The sequence below is a fragment of the Drosophila pseudoobscura genome, unplaced genomic scaffold (genome assembly GCF_009870125.1).
Source record: "Drosophila pseudoobscura strain MV-25-SWS-2005 unplaced genomic scaffold, UCI_Dpse_MV25 Unplacedtig00000097, whole genome shotgun sequence".
NCBI lineage: Eukaryota > Metazoa > Arthropoda > Insecta > Diptera > Drosophilidae > Drosophila > Drosophila pseudoobscura.
In genome coordinates this window covers 39388-55907 of record NW_022881716.1, presented here as the reverse complement: position 1 = coordinate 55907, position 16520 = coordinate 39388, and the positions used below count along the sequence as shown (strand labels likewise).

Here is a 16520-nt window from a genome sequence, read left to right as displayed (position 1 = left end):
GAACGCTCTATATATATAATATATAGTGTAATTATCATTATAAAATTTAATATACTTATTACAACCTCAACTCATCTGGACTACCCCCTGAATTTAAGCATATTAATTAGGGGAGGAAAAGAAACTAACCAGGATTTTCTTAGTAGCGGCGAGCGAAAGAAATCAGTTCAGCACTAAGTCACTTTGTCTATATGGCAAAACGTGAGATGCAGTGTATGGAGCGTCAATATTCTAGTATGAGAAATTAACGATTTAAGTCCTTCGTAAATGAGGCCATTTACCCATAGAGGGTGCCAGGCCCGTATAACGTTAATGATTACTAGATGATGTTTCCAAAGAGTCGTGTTGCTTGATAGTGCAGCACTAAGTGGGTGGTAAACTCCATCTAAAACTAAATATAACCATGGACCGTATAGTAAACAAGTACCGTGAGGGAAAGTTGAAAAGAAACTCTGAATAGAGAGTTAAACAGTACGTGAAACTGCTTAGAGGTTAAGCCCGATGAACCTGAATATCCGTTATGGAAAATTCATCATTAAAGTTTTAATATTTTAACAATATTATAATACTAGTGTGCATTTTTTCCATATAAGGACATTGTAATCTATTAGCATATAACAAATTTATCATAAAATTGACTTATAGTTTATTCAAATTATTATGCTTGCATTTTAAATAGAATAAATGTCATTAATTTGATAAAGTGTTGATAAATTAAAATTAATACAGTGCGTTAATTTTCGAAATTATATAATGGCATAATATCAGTGATTTTGTGTTTATTATATGCATTTGTATGATAACAATGCGAAAGATTCAGGATACCTTCGGGACCCGTCTTGAAACACGGACCAAGGAGTCTAACATATGTGCAAGTTATTGGGAGATAAACCTAATAGCGTAATAACTTGACTAATAATGGGATTAGTTTTTAACTATTTATAGATAATTAACACAATCCCGGGGCGTTCTATATAGTTATGTATGATAAATTATATATTTATGCCTCTAACTGGAACGTACCTTGAGCATATATGCTGTGACCCGAAAGATGGTGAACTATACTTGATCAGGTTGAAGTCAGGGGAAACCCTGATGGAAGACCGAAACAGTTTGACGTGCAAATCGATGTCAGAATTGAGTATAGGGGCGAAAGACCAATCGAACCATCTAGTAGTGGTTCCTTCCGAAGTTTCCCTCAGGATAGCTGGTGCATTTTAATGTTATAAAAATAATCTTATCTGGTAAAGCGAATGATTAGAGGCCTTAGGGTCGAAACGATCTTAACCTATTCTCAAACTTTAAATGGGGTAAGAACCTTAACTTTCTTGATATGAAGTTTAAGGTTATGATATATGTGCCCAGTGGGCCACTTTTGGTAAGCAGAACTGGCGCTGTGGGATGAACCAAACGTAATGTTACGGTGCCCAATTAACAACTCATGCAGAAACCATGAAAGGCGTTGGTTGCTTAAAACAGCAGGACGGTGATCATGGAAGTCGAAATCCGCTAAGGAGTGTGTAACAACTCACCTGCCGAAGCAACTAGCCCTTAAAATGGATGGCGCTTAAGTTGTATACCTATACATTACCGCTAAAGTAGATGATTTATATTACTTGTGATATAAATTTTGAAACTTTAGTGAGTAGGAAGGTACAATGGTATGCGTAGAGAGGTTTGGCGTAAGCCTTCATGGAGCTGCCATGGCACAGATCTTGGTGGTAGTAGCAAATAATCGAATGAGACCTGGAGGACTGAAGTGGAGAAGGGTTTCGTGTGAACAGTGGTTGATCACGAGTTAGTCGGTCCTAAGTTCAAGGCGAAAGCCGAAAATTTCAAGTAAAAAATCAGTGAGTAATATTGTCAAATCTTTATGATTTTTAAATACTTGAATATTTTGAACGAAAGGGAATACGGTTCCAATTCCGTAACCTGTTGAGTATCCGTTGTTATTAAATATGGGCCTCGTGCTCATCCTGGCAACAGGAACGACCATAAAGAAGCCGTCGAGAGATATCGGAAGAGTTTTCTTTTTGTTTTATAGCCGTACTACCATGGAAGTCTTTCGCAGGGAGATATGGTAGATGGGCTAGAAGAGCATGACATACTGTTGTGTCGATATTTTCTCCTCGGACCTTGAAAATTTATGGTGGGGACACGCAAACTTCTCAACAGGCCCGTACCATATCCGCAGCTGGTCTCCAAGGTGAAGAGTCTCTAGTCGATAGAATAATGTAGGTAAGGGAAGTCGGCAAATTAGATCCGTAACTTCGGGTAAGGATTGGCTCTGAAGATTGAGATAGTCGGGCTTGATTGGGAAACAATAACATGGTTTATGTGCTCGTTCTGGGTAAATAGAGTTTCTATCATTTATGGTAGTTACTTGTTCCCCGGATAGTTTAGTTACGTAGCCAATGTGGAACTTTCTTGCTAAAATTTTAAGAATACTAATGGGGTAAACCAGTTAGTTCTTATTAATTATAACGATATCAATTAACAATCAATTCGAAACTGGCACGGACTGGGGATCCGACTGTCTAATTAAAACAAAGCATTGTGATGGCCTAGCGGGTGTTGACACAATGTGATTTCTGCCCAGTGCTCTGAATGTCAAAGTGAAGAAATTCAAGTAAGCGCGGGTCAAACGGCGGGAGTAACTATGACTCTCTTAAGGTAGCCAAATGCCTCGTCATCTAATAGTGACGCGCATGAATGGATTAACGAGATTCCTACTGTCCCTATCTACTATCTAGCGAAACCACAGCCAAGGGAACGGGCTTGGAATAAATTAGCGGGGAAGAAGAAGACCTTTTGAGCTTGACTCTAATCTGGCAGTGTAAGGAGACATAGAGGGTAGCATAAGTGGGAGATATTAGATTTCGGTTTGGTATCGACAATGAAATACCACTACTCTTATTGTTCCTTACTTACTTGATTAAATGGAACGTGTATCATTTCCTAGCCATTATACGGATATATTATTATATCTTATGGTATGGGTTTTGATGCAAGCTTCTTGATCAAAGTATCACGAGTTTGTATATAATCGCAAACAAATTCTTTAATGAGAAATGCATTTATGTATTTTCAATTTGAAAATTTGGTATAACTCCAATTACTCAGGTATGATCCAATTCAAGGACATTGCCAGGTAGGGAGTTTGACTGGGGCGGTACATCTCTCAAATAATAACGGAGGTGTCCCAAGGCCAGCTCAGTGCGGACAGAAACCACACATAGAGCAAAAGGGCAAATGCTGACTTGATCTCGGTGTTCAGTACACACAGGGACAGCAAAAGCTCGGCCTATCGATCCTTTTGGTTTAAAGAGTTTTTAACAAGAGGTGTCAGAAAAGTTACCATAGGGATAACTGGCTTGTGGCGGCCAAGCGTTCATAGCGACGTCGCTTTTTGATCCTTCGATGTCGGCTCTTCCTATCATTGTGAAGCAAAATTCACCAAGCTGGATTGTTCACCCATGCAAGGGAACGTGAGCTGGGTTTAGACCGTCGTGAGACAGGTTAGTTTTACCCACTAATGAACAAAACGTTGTTGCGACAGCATTCCTGCGTAGTACGAGAGGAACCGCAGGTACGGACCAATGGCACAATACTTGTTCGAGCGAACAGTGGTATGACGTACGTCCGTTGGATTATGCCTGAACGCCTCTAAGGTCGATCCGTGCTGGACGCTGCAATGATAAATAAGGGCAATTTGCATTGTATGGCTTCTAAACATTAAAAGTTTATAATTTATTTTATAAACGAATGGATGTGATGCCAATGTAATTTGTAACATAGTAAATTGGGAGGATCATCGATCACCTGAGCCGCGCTAGTTGCATATATAAAAACATTATAATACAATGACAAAGCCTAGAATCAATTGTAAACGACTTTTGTAACAGGCAAGGTGTTGTAAGTGGTTGAGCAGCTGCCATACTGCGATCCACTGAAGCTTATCCTTTGCTTGATGATTCGATATATAAATTTATTCTTTATATATGAAAATTATTTTTATATATTTATGAATATATACCTATAAATGGTAATATATATTTATAATAGATATATATTAAAAAGAATATATTTATATAAATATGGAAAATTATTTATCCTATATAAATTACGTTGGCTTGAATATGAATATAAGTATATTATAAGTTTGGTATACTTAATTACATATGAAATGATACTTATAAAAATGTTATTATGTGAAACACGAAACATAGTGTATAGCATTGTGCAAAGTGAATTGTATATATGAAATAATATGAATGCAAAAAGCATGGAGTGATCGTATAGGAACTTGGAAGTATTTCTAATATTGGAATTTAATGATATGTGATATGAATGCAAGAATTAATAGTTGGTATATAAAATGTGATAATATTATTGGGGTATGTGAAATGTTTCCCATATCCTAAAAATTATAACATGAGCATGAGATATGAATACAGAAAAATATAAAGGATATATTTTATATACATATGTACACAATACTGTATATTTGGAGTGGTCGTTTGTGGAACTTGGCAGTATTTCTAATATTGGAATTCAATGATATGTGATTAAATGCAAGAATTAAATAGTTTGTATATAAATGACAATATTATGGATATGGGAAACATTCACCATATCCTTAAATATAACATGAGCATGATTTGACTTTTGAATAGAGAAATATAATGATATATTTATATACATATTTACAAAAATTATGTATATTTTGACATTGTGTTATAAATGGAACTAAAAATAAACAAATAACGCCGAGGTGTGCTATAAAATATCAATATAGGTTTTACTATGGATAGATAGGATATGGATATGGATATGGATATGGGAATGTTTCTCATATATAATCATAACATTATACCATAATCATAATGCGATTATAAAGTATAGAAAATATAAAAAGTGATTTAAACTAATAGATATACTACGTGTATATGTGAAATTTAAAAGACAAAGATACCGAGCTGCGATGATATGTTCATGTAAATGAATGATGGAATGTAATAAATAATAATTACATTTTCAATTTCATATGATATGGGGAATCCTACTAAGTTCGGGGCAATGTCTGTTTATTTTATATTGCGTATATATATTTTTCTTAATATATATGCAATAATTTGAAGTGATAAGTATAGTATTTTGTATTCAAATACGAAAAGAAAAACTATTTTAAACCAAGGTACTCTCAAGGAAAAATACCCATTTGCGGAAAGCGTGGCAGAAAACCTATATAGGAGTGGTAGTCTCGTGCATGGTATATTTCATATGAAAATTTTATAATGAAAAATTATTAATTTATTTCATATGATACTGGGAATATACTTAGCCGCAATGCTCTGTGTATTTATATGAATATATATATATTTCTTAATATATATGAATAATTTGAAGTGATAGTATGGTATTTTTTATTAAAATACGAAAAGAAACTATGTTAAGAGGCACTCTCAAGTAAAAATACCCGATTTGCGGAAAAGCGTGGCAGAAAACCTATATAGGGAGTGGTAGTCTCGTGCATGGTATATTTCATATGAAAATTTTATAATGAAAAATTATTAATTTATTTCATATGATATGGGGAATATACTTAGCCGGCAATGTCTGTGTATTTATATGAATATATATATTTCTTAATATATATGAATAATTTTGAAGTGATAGTATTGTATTTTTTATTAAATACGAAAAGAAACTATTGTTAAGAGCACTCTCCAAGTAAAAATACCCGATTTGCGGAAAGCGTGGCAGAAAACCTATATAGGGAGTGGTAGTCTCGTGCATGGTATAGTTCATATGAAAATTTTATAATGAAAAATTATTAATTTATTTCATATGATATGGGGAATATACTTAGCCGACAAGTCTGTGTATTTTATATTGAATAATATATATTTCTTAATATATATGAATAATTTTGAAGTGATAGTATTGTATTGTTTATTAAAAACGAAAAGAAACTATTGTTAAGAGGCACTCTAAAGCAAAAATACCCGATTTGCGGAAAGCGTGGCAGAAAACCTATACATGATGGACAGTTGATGTCCATCGGTATTGTATACAATATTTGGTACAGTATTGTATATAATATTATTCTATGTTGCATTATACTCCAAAGTAGTGTTTAATAGGAGATATTTGTTTTCAAATTGATCTTAATAAAGATAATATAGTGAAACTAACCAAGATATATACTATTTAGTATATTCATTTCTGTTTCGAATTATATCGTGAATTTTTGGAAATGGTCTTATATGATTAAATTGTATGAGTGCCATTTCAACAATGTACCCAGCATATAATCAAAGCGATTTATATGCAATTCAAAATATTGCCAAAAATATATAAATTCCATTCCACATGAACTCATGTGTTTGGTTTTATTTAATGTATATCACAAAAAACGCATACGAAATTGGATAAATTTTAAATTTGTTGTCAAAATACATAGTTAAACACAATTAATATTGGTTTAAGCCTATATACGTGTGATAATATATTAAGTGCAATAAAAGATATTTTTGAACGAAAAAAAAATGTATATAATAAATATAGATATTTATATAGAGAAAAATGGCGAATGTGAATGCTATATAAAAATGGCCACAATCGTTTAACAAATTCTCATAAACTGTTGATAAAAAATATTTATTTTATTTTTTTTTTTTATTCAAAAGTATTATTGAGTTGTCAAATATTTACATATGTAGGTATGCGCACGAAACGAAACATTATTCTGGTTGATCCTGCCAGTAGTTATATGCTTGTCTCAAAGATTAAGCCATGCATGTCTAAGTACACACGAATTAAAAGTGAAACCGCAAAAGGCTCATTATATCAGTTATGGTTCCTTAGATCGTTAACAGTTACTTGGATAACTGTGGTAATTCTAGAGCTAATACATGCAATTAAACACGGACCTTATGGGACGTGTGCTTTTATTAGGCTAAAACCAAGCGATCGCAAGATCGTTACATTGGTTGAACTCTAGATAACATGCAGATCGTATGGTCTTGTACCGACGACAGATCTTTCAAATGTCTGCCCTATCAACTTTTGATGGTAGTATCTAGGACTACCATGGTTGCAACGGGGTAACGGGGAATCAGGGTTCGATTCCGGAGAGGGAGCCTGAGAAACGGCTACCACATCTAAGGAAGGCAGCAGGCGCGTAAATTACCCACTCCCAGCTCGGGGAGGTAGTGACGAAAAATAACAATACAGGACTCATATCCGAGGCCCTGTAATTGGAATGAGTACACTTTAAATCCTTTACAAGGACCAATTGGAGGGCAAGTCTGGTGCCAGCAGCCGCGGTAATTCCAGCTCCAATAGCGTATATTAAAGTTGTTGCGGTTAAAACGTTCGTAGTTGAACTTGTGCTTCATACGGGTAGTACAACTTACAATTGTGGTTAGTACTATACCTTTATGTATGTAAGCGTATTACCGGTGGAGTTCTTATATATAATTAAGTACTTGTATTTTTTATATATTCCTCCTATTTAAAAACCTGCATTAGTGCTCTTCATCGAGTGTTATTGTGGGCCGGTACAATTACTTTGAACAAATTAGAGTGCTTAAAGCAGGCTTCAAATGCCTGAATATTCTGTGCATGGGATAATGAAATAAGACCTCTGTTCTGCTTTCATTGGTTTTCAGATCAAGAGGTAATGATTAATAGAAGCAGTTTGGGGGCATTAGTATTACGACGCGAGAGGTGAAATTCTTGGACCGTCGTAAGACTAACTTAAGCGAAAGCATTTGCCAAAGATGTTTTCATTAATCAAGAACGAAAGTTAGAGGTTCGAAGGCGATCAGATACCGCCCTAGTTCTAACCATAAACGATGCCAGCTAGCAATTGGGTGTAGCTACTTTTATGGCTCTCTCAGTCGCTTCCCGGGAAACCAAGCTTTTGGGCTCCGGGGGAAGTATGGTTGCAAAGCTGAAACTTAAAGGAATTGACGGAAGGGCACCACCAGGAGTGGAGCCTGCGGCTTAATTTGACTCAACACGGGAAAACTTACCAGGTCCGAACATAAGTGTGTAAGACAGATTGATAGCTCTTTCTCGAATCTATGGGTGGTGGTGCATGGCCGTTCTTAGTTCGTGGAGTGATTTGTCTGGTTAATTCCGATAACGAACGAGACTCAAATATATTAAATAGATATCTTCAGGATTATGGTGTTGAAGCTTATATAGCCTTCATTCATGGTGGCAGTAAAATGTTTATTGTGTTTGAATGTGTTTATATAAGTGGAGCCGTACCTGTTGGTTTGTCCCATTATAAGACACTAGCTTCTTAAATGGACAAATTGCGTCTAGCAATAATGAGATTGAGCAATAACAGGTCTGTGATGCCCTTAGATGTCCTGGGCTGCACGCGCGCTACAATGAAAGTATCAACGTGTATTTCCTAGACCGAGAGGTCCGGGTAAACCGCTGAACCACTTTCATGCTTGGGATTGTGAACTGAAACTGTTCACATGAACTTGGAATTCCCAGTAAGTGTGAGTCATTAACTCGCATTGATTACGTCCCTGCCCTTTGTACACACCCGCCCGTCGCTACTACCGATTGAATTATTTAGTGAGGTCTCCGGACGTGATCACTGTGACGCCTTGCGTGTTACGGTTGTTTCGCAAAAGTTGACCGAACTTGATTATTTAGAGGAAGTAAAGTCGTAACAAGGTTTCCGTAGGTGAACCTGCGGAAGGATCATTATTGTATGTTTCTACCGTTAACAAAAATATATATATATTGCCAATTTACCAAACAAAATATGTTTTTATAAAATCATAATTGTAAAAAAAAATATATTCAGTTGTATATATTATATGTTTATATTAATTAATTATATTGCCAATATACTCATTTAGTAGTAGCTATACATATAACATTGTGTTCTATGTGTGTAGCAATTAATATATAAATACATATTGATGATATTATTACAATAATATTGATTTATAAAATCTGTGTGCATATGTACCATAGTATGCACGCGTTGCGAATATGTATTGTCCATCATAGCTATGGGCATACATTGGTTAATGCAACAGCCTAAAAAGTACAATGTTGTACCTGATTTCAGGTTAATACTTTTATATAAATTGATAATTATCAAACAAGCCAAAATACATATTATATTATTTAACAATATGGTAATATATCGTTTATATAAAACTAAGACATTTCGCAACATTCTTTTAGGATAAATTAAAATTTATTGAAGGAATTGATATATGCCAGTAAAATGGTGTATTTTTAATTTCTTTCAATAAAGACATATCTGACAAATAAATGAATAAACAAATTTTAATCACTCTAAGCGGTGGATCACTCGGCTCATGGGTCGATGAAGAACGCAGCAAACTGTGCGTCATCGTGTGAACTGCAGGACACATGAACATCGACATTTTGAACGCATATCGCAGTCCATGCTGTTTGGTACTTTAATTAATTTTATAGTGCTGCTTGGACTACATATGGTTGAGGGTTGTAAGACTATGCTAAATAAGTTGTTTAAAAATTTTACGAAATTTTTAAGCATATTGTATATTATTGGATATGTATATATATATATATTCATAATATTGATATTAAATGGAAACGCATTATCTCTCATTGTTGTATATATTTGTGTGAGAAGAACGAAGAAAAATATATATTTTTTTGTCCTTTTTGAATCAAATAATACTGAGGAATGTCTAGCATAAAAAAATAATTAAAGTTTTTTCATCTAGAATTGCCTCTTATTAATGTTTCGAAAGGAAATTTTGTTGTAAATATAAATATTTAATATTCTTCGTGATATTCGTTATAAAATACGAATATTATAATGATTTCATTATGAGAACGCTCTATATATATAATAATATAGTGTAATTATCATTATAAATTTTAATATACGTATATACAACCTCAACTCATATGGGACTACCCCCTGAATTTAAGCATATTAATTAGGGGAGGAAAAGAAACTAACCAGGATTTTCTTAGTAGCGGCGAGCGAAAAGAAATCAGTTCAGCACTAAGTCACTTTGTCTATATGGCAAACGTGAGATGCAGTGTATGGAGCGTCAATATTCTAGTATGAGAAATTAACGATTTAAGTCCTTCTTAAATGAGGCCATTTACCCATAGAGGGTGCCAGGCCCGTATAACGTTAATGATTACTAGATGATGTTTCCAAAGAGTCGTGTTGCTTGATAGTGCAGCACTAAGTGGGTGGTAAACTCCATCTAAAACTAAATATAACCATGAGACCGATAGTAAACAAGTACCGTGAGGGAAAGTTGAAAAGAACTCTGAATAGAGAGTTAAACAGTACGTGAAACTGCTTAGAGGTTAAGCCCGATGAACCTGAATATCCGTTATGGAAAATTCATCATTAAAGTTTTAATATTTTAACAATATTATAATAATAGTGTGCATTTTTTCCATATAAGGACATTGTAATCTATTAGCATATAACAAATTTATCATAAAATATGACTTATAGTTTATTCAAATTATTATGCTTGCATTTTAACATAGAATAAATGTCATTAATTTGATAAAGTGTTGATAAATTAAAATTAATACAGTGCGTTAATTTTTCGAAATTATATAATGGCATAATTATCATTGATTTTTGTGTTTATTATATGCATTTGTATGATTAACAATGCGAAAGATTCAGGATACCTTCGGGACCCGTCTTGAAACACGGACCAAGGAGTCTAACATATGTGCAAGTTATTGGGAGATAAACCTAATAGCGTAATTAACTTGACTAATAATGGGATTAGTTTTTTAACTATTTATAGATAATTAACACAATCCCGGGGCGTTCTATATAGTTATGTATGATAATATTTATATTATTTATGCCTCTAACTGGAACGTACCTTGAGCATATATGCTGTGACCCGAAAGATGGTGAACTATACTTGATCAGGTTGAAGTCAGGGGAAACCCTGATGGAAGACCGAAACAGTTCTGACGTGCAAATCGATTGTCAGAATTGAGTATAGGGGCGAAAGACCAATCGAACCATCTAGTAGCTGGTTCCTTCCGAAGTTTCCCTCAGGATAGCTGGTGCATTTTAATGTTATATAAAATAATCTTATCTGGTAAAGCGAATGATTAGAGGCCTTAGGGTCGAAACGATCTTAACCTATTCTCAAACTTTAAATGGGTAAGAACCTTAACTTTCTTGATATGAAGTTTAAGGTTATGATATAATGTGCCCAGTGGGCCACTTTTGGTAAGCAGAACTGGCGCTGTGGGATGAACCAAACGTAATGTTACGGTGCCCAAATTAACAACTCATGCAGAAACCATGAAAGGCGTTGGTTGCTTAAAACAGCAGGACGGTGATCATGGAAGTCGAAATCCGCTAAGGAGTGTGTAACAACTCACCTGCCGAAGCAACTAGCCCTTAAAATGGATGGCGCTTAAGTTGTATACCTATACATTACCGCTAAAGTAGATGATTTATATTACTTGTGATATAAATTTTGAAACTTTAGTGAGTAGGAAGGTACAATGGTATGCGTAGAAGTGTTTGGCGTAAGCCTTCATGGAGCTGCCATTGGCACAGATCTTGGTGGTAGTAGCAAATAATCGAATGAGACCTTGGAGGACTGAAGTGGAGAAGGGTTTCGTGTGAACAGTGGTTGATCACGAGTTAGTCGGTCCTAAGTTCAAGGCGAAAGCCGAAAATTTTCAAGTAAAAAATCAGTGAGTAATATTGTCAAATCTTTTATGATTTTTAAATACTTGAATAATTTTGAACGAAAGGGAATACGGTTCCAATTCCGTAACCTGTTGAGTATCCGTTTGTTATTAAATATGGGCCTCGTGCTCATCCTGGCAACAGGAACGACCATAAAGAAGCCGTCGAGAGATATCGGAAGAGTTTTCTTTTCTGTTTTATAGCCGTACTACCATGGAAGTCTTTCGCAGAGAGATATGGTAGATGGGCTAGAAGAGCATGACATATACTGTTGTGTCGATATTTTCTCCTCGGACCTTGAAAATTTATGGTGGGGACACGCAAACTTCTCAACAGGCCGTACCAATATCCGCAGCTGGTCTCCAAGGTGAAGAGTCTCTAGTCGATAGAATAATGTAGGTAAGGGAAGTCGGCAAATTAGATCCGTAACTTCGGGATAAGGATTGGCTCTGAAGATTGAGATAGTCGGGCTTGATTGGGAAACAATAACATGGTTTATGTGCTCGTTCTGGGTAAATAGAGTTTCTATCATTTATGGTAGTTACTTGTTCCCCGGATAGTTTAGTTACGTAGCCAATTGTGGAACTTTCTTGCTAAAATTTTTAAGAATACTAATTGGGTTAAACCAGTTAGTTCTTATTAATTATAACGATTATCAATTAACAATCAATTCAGAACTGGCACGGACTTGGGGAATCCGACTGTCTAATTAAAACAAAGCATTGTGATGGCCCTAGCGGGTGTTGACACAATGTGATTTCTGCCCAGTGCTCTGAATGTCAAAGTGAAGAAATTCAAGTAAGCGCGGGTCAACGGCGGGAGTAACTATGACTCTCTTAAGGTAGCCAAATGCCTCGTCATCTAATTAGTGACGCGCATGAATGGATTAACGAGATTCCTACTGTCCCTATCTACTATCTAGCGAAACCACAGCCAAGGGAACGGGCTTGGAATAATTAGCGGGGAAAGAAGACCCTTTTGAGCTTGACTCTAATCTGGCAGTGTAAGGAGACATAAGAGGTGTAGCATAAGTGGGAGATATTAGATTTCGGTTTGGTATCGACAATGAAATACCACTACTCTTATTGTTTCCTTACTTACTTGATTAAATGGAACGTGTATCATTTCCTAGCCATTATACGGATATATTTATTATATCTTATGGTATTGGGTTTTGATGCAAGCTTCTTGATCAAAGTATCACGAGTTTGTTATATAATCGCAAACAAATTCTTTAATGAGAAAATGCATTTATGTATTTTCAATTTGAAAATTTGGTATAACTCCAATTACTCAGGTATGATCCAATTCAAGGACATTGCCAGGTAGGGAGTTTGACTGGGGCGGTACATCTCTCAAATAATAACGGAGGTGTCCCAAGGCCAGCTCAGTGCGGACAGAAACCACACATAGAGCAAAAGGGCAAATGCTGACTTGATCTCGGTGTTCAGTACACACAGGGACAGCAAAAGCTCGGCCTATCGATCCTTTTGGTTTAAAGAGTTTTTAACAAGAGGTGTCAGAAAAGTTACCATAGGGATAACTGGCTTGTGGCGGCCAAGCGTTCATAGCGACGTCGCTTTTTGATCCTTCGATGTCGGCTCTTCCTATCATTGTGAAGCAAAATTCACCAAGCGTTGGATTGTTCACCCATGCAAGGGAACGTGAGCTGGGTTTAGACCGTCGTGAGACAGGTTAGTTTTACCCTACTAATGACAAAACGTTGTTGCGACAGCATTCCTGCGTAGTACGAGAGGAACCGCAGGTACGGACCAATGGCACAATACTTGTTCGAGCGAACAGTGGTATGACGCTACGTCCGTTGGATTATGCCTGAACGCCTCTAAGGTCGTATCCGTGCTGGACTGCAATGATAAATAAGGGGCAATTTGCATTGTATGGCTTCTAAACCATTAAAAGTTTATAATTTATTTTATAAACGACAATGGATGTGATGCCAATGTAATTTGTAACATAGTAAATTGGGAGGATCATCGATCACCTGATGCCGCGCTAGTTGCATATAAAAACATTATTTAATACAATGACAAAGCCTAGAATCAATTGTAAACGACTTTTGTAACAGGCAAGGTGTTGTAAGTGGTTGAGCAGCTGCCATACTGCGATCCACTGAAGCTTATCCTTTGCTTGATGATTCGATATATATAAATTTATTCTTTATATATGAAAATTATTTTTATATATTTATATGAATATATACCTATAAATGGTAATATATATTTATATATAGATATATATTAAAAAGAATATATTTTATATAAATATGGATAAATTATTTATCCTATATAAATTACGTTGGCTTGAATATGAATATAATGTTATATTATAAGTTTGTTATACTTAATTACATATGAAATGATACTTATAAAAATTTTATTATGTGAACACACGAAACATAGTGTATATGCATATGTGCAAATGTGAATGTATATATGAAATAATATGAATGCAAAAAGCATGGAGTGATCGTATATGGAACTTGGAAGTATTTCTAATATTGGAATTTAATGATATGTGATATGAATGCAAGAATTAAATAGTTTGGTATATAAAATGTGATAATATTATTGGGTATGTGAAATGTTTCCCATATCCTAAAAATTATAACATGAGCATGATTTGATTATGAATACAGAAAATATAAAGATATATTTTATATACATATGTACAAATATATGTATATTTGGAGTGGTCGTTTGTGGAACTTGGCAGTATTTCTAATATTGGAATTCAATGATATGTGATATAAATGCAAGAATTAAATAGTTTTGTATATAAAATGACAATATTATGGATATGGGGAAACATTCACCATATCCTTAAAATTATAACATGAGCATGATTTGATTTTGAATAGAGAAAATATAATGATATATTTTATATACATATTTACAAAAATATATGTATATTTTTGACATTGTGTTATAATGAATAAAAATAACAAATAACGCCGAGGTGTGCTATAAAATATCAATATTAGGTTTTATATGGATATGGATATGGATATGGATATGGATATGGGAATGTTTCTCATATATAATATAACATTATAACATAATCATAATGCGATTATAAATATAGAAAATATAAAAATGTATTTAATATAAATAGATATATTACGTGTATATGTGAAATTAAAGCAAAGATACCAGCTGATATGATATTTTTCATGTAAATGAATGATGAATGTAATAAAAATAATTAATTTAATTTCATATGATATGGGGAACATACTAAGTCGGCAATGTCTGTTTATTTTATATGCGTATATATATTTTTCTTAATATATATGAATAATTTTGAAATGATAGTATAGTATTTTGTATTAAAATACGAAAAGAAACTATTTTTAAAAGGTACTCTCAAGTAAAAATACCCGATTTGCGGAAAGCGTGGCAGAAAACCTATATAGGGAGTGGTAGTCTCGTGCATGGTATATTTCATATGAAAATTTTATAATGAAAAATTATTAATTTATTTCATATGATATGGGGAATATACTTAGCCGGCAATGTCTGTGTATTTTATATGAATATATATATATTTCTTAATATATATGAATAATTTTGAAGTGATAGTATTGTATTTTTTATTAAAATACGAAAAGAAACTATTGTTAAGAGGCACTCTCAAGTAAAAATACCCGATTTGCGGAAAGCGTGGCAGAAAACCTATATAGGGAGTGGTAGTCTCGTGCATGGTATATTTCATATGAAAATTTTATAATGAAAAATTATTAATTTATTTCATATGATATGGGGAATATACTTAGCCGGCAATGTCTGTGTATTTTATATGAATATATATATATTTCTTAATATATATGAATAATTTTGAAGTGATAGTATTGTATTTTTTATTAAAATACGAAAAGAAACTATTGTTAAGAGGCACTCTCAAGTAAAAATACCCGATTTGCGGAAAGCGTGGCAGAAAACCTATATAGGGAGTGGTAGTCTCGTGCATGGTATATTTCATATGAAAATTTTATAATGAAAAATTATTAATTTATTTCATATGATATGGGGAATATACTTAGCCGACAATGTCTGTGTATTTTATATGAATATATATATATTTCTTAATATATATGAATAATTTTGAAGTGATAGTATTGTATTTTTTATTAAAATACGAAAAGAAACTATTGTTAAGAGGCACTCTAAAGCAAAAATACCCGATTTGCGGAAAGCGTGGCAGAAAACCTATACATGATGGACAGTTGATGTCCATCGGTATTGTATACAATATTTGGTACAGTATTGTATATAATATTATTATATGTTGTCATTATACTCAAAGTAGTGTTTAATAGGAGATATTTGTTTTCAAATTGATCTTAATAAAGATAATATAGTGAAACTAACCAAGATATATACTATTTAGTATATCATTTCTGTTTCGAATTATTATCGTGAATTTTTGGAAATGGTCTTATATGATTAAATATTGTATGAGTGCCATTTCAACAATGTACCAGCATATAATCAAAGCGATTTATATGCAAATTCAAATATTGCCAAAATATATAAATTCCATTCCACATGAACTCATGTGTTTGGTTTTATTTAATGTATATCACAAAAAACGCATACGAAATTGGATAAATTTTAAATTTGTTGTCAAAATACATAGTTTAAACACAATTAATATTGGTTTAAGCCTATATACGTGTGATAATATATTAAGTGCAAATAAAAAGATATTTTTGAACGAAAAAAAAAATGTATATAATAAAATATATATATTTATATAGAGAAAA

General features: G+C 33.7%; 4 non-coding genes across 4 annotated transcripts; all 4 read left to right on the top strand.

The window, feature by feature from the left end:
* The first annotated feature begins 61 nt into the window (after positions 1 to 61).
* LOC117185506 (large subunit ribosomal RNA) lies at positions 62 to 3979 on the top strand. Its single transcript, XR_004471016.1, has one exon. It is a non-coding gene; the product is annotated as a large subunit ribosomal RNA (ribosomal RNA).
* A 2769-nt stretch (positions 3980 to 6748) lies between these two features.
* LOC117185501 (small subunit ribosomal RNA) lies at positions 6749 to 8739 on the top strand. Its single transcript, XR_004471012.1, has one exon. It is a non-coding gene; the product is annotated as a small subunit ribosomal RNA (ribosomal RNA).
* A 599-nt stretch (positions 8740 to 9338) lies between these two features.
* Positions 9339 to 9517, top strand: LOC117185510 (5.8S ribosomal RNA). The gene has a single exon (XR_004471020.1). It is a non-coding gene; the product is annotated as a 5.8S ribosomal RNA (ribosomal RNA).
* A 417-nt stretch (positions 9518 to 9934) lies between these two features.
* Positions 9935 to 13897, top strand: LOC117185503 (large subunit ribosomal RNA). Its single transcript, XR_004471014.1, has one exon. It is a non-coding gene; the product is annotated as a large subunit ribosomal RNA (ribosomal RNA).
* Positions 13898 to 16520: the final 2623 nt, after the last annotated feature.